Source organism: Chrysochloris asiatica, unplaced genomic scaffold, assembly GCF_000296735.1.
Source record: "Chrysochloris asiatica unplaced genomic scaffold, ChrAsi1.0 scaffold00070, whole genome shotgun sequence".
NCBI lineage: Eukaryota > Metazoa > Chordata > Mammalia > Afrosoricida > Chrysochloridae > Chrysochloris > Chrysochloris asiatica.
The window spans coordinates 4,789,942-4,791,483 of NW_006408588.1; positions in this window are offsets into that span (position 1 = coordinate 4,789,942).

Consider the following 1,542-nt stretch of genomic DNA (forward strand, 5'->3'; position numbering starts at 1 on the left):
AAAACCCAAAACAAAGGAATAACATAAATTAAATGAATTGACACAGTGCTGAAACAGTGGGATAAACATGGCAATGATTGTGAGGATGGCACAAGACTTGGCAGTGTTTCATGTTTTATACACAGGGCTGATAAGAGTCAGAATTGTCTCAAAGGCATCTAAGAACAACTATAGCATTGTAGCTGAAGTTGTGCATTTCATCACAGTTGCACCCAATTGTAGTAAATATTATCATGTCTGCTCTCCTAACTTTTTCTACTGATTTGCTATTTCTTGGTGGGTTTGATTAAGAGCATCTATGAATAATAGGGAGTTCTGGTGTGATACCGTAGGATACACACTGGACCATAAGGTCAGTTTGAACTGCAAAGTCAGTGATTCAAACTCACCAGGCACTCCTTGGAAACCTTATACAGGTTCACTATGATTCAGAATAGAATTGATGGCATTTAACAACAATGAATAATATTCATTGTTCTTTATATTAAAGAGTGAGTATATGGTAGACTTTCAGAAGAACAAACAAATATATCTTGGAAGAAGCCAGAATGCTCTTAGTAGTGAATATGGTGAGACTTAGTCTTATGTGCTTTGGACATGTTATAAGGAGGGACCTATCCCTGGAGAAGGACATCATGTTTGGTAAGGTAAAAGTTCAGAGAAAAAGAAGAATACTGTTACTAAGTTGGACTGATTCAGCAGCTGAAACAACGGGCTTATATATAATATTGTGAGGATGGCGAAGGACTGGGCAGTGTTTGTTTCTATTGTTAATAGAATAATAGTCTTATTAGGAGTTGGTAGAGACTGAATGACACCTTGCAACAGCAATGAGAATTGTTTAAACAACTAAAATAACATAGATAGGGAAAGTGGTACAAATCATGTCTCTAGCATTTTCTTAGCTTTGATTTATTTGCTCAAGTTTTTCTATTATAAATCCTCAGGCTTTCTAATATTCTTGTCTGTCAAACTTGATTTTTATTATAACAAAGCATGAGATTTTAGCAATGAACTTGGGGAATTTGTTTCTTTCCCAGAAAGGGGTCCCATCAATGAAGGTCATTTTATTCTGATTTAAGAAAATTTAATTATCTCTGCTGTCTTGGTGATTTGCATATTTGGTTCATAATGAACCATAACATATTTCCTTTATAATAGTCATGACCTATGGATGTGTCATTTTTATTTTTGTGGCTACTGCTGAGTAAATTGACAGACAGATTGAGAGAGTTCTGCAATTACTGTTTCAATCATAACTAGCGTAATATATCAATGTTAGGGGAGAATGGAGAGCAGACTATTTCAGCTCTCCTGACATGATTTTTTTTCTTTCTCCAAATCTTTCAGTAGGTGTAATAGCAATGATACAATCTGAGTTGCTTCTCGACAGTGACTTACAAATTTTAATTTTGAATTAACTTAAATTTTTATGTGTATTGCATATTTACTTAAGTAGTTCATCATTAAGCAGAAAGACACACACTAGGGAATGCATAGTTCTGTCTTCATAAGCATCTTGTAAGATTAAAAAAAAATAAA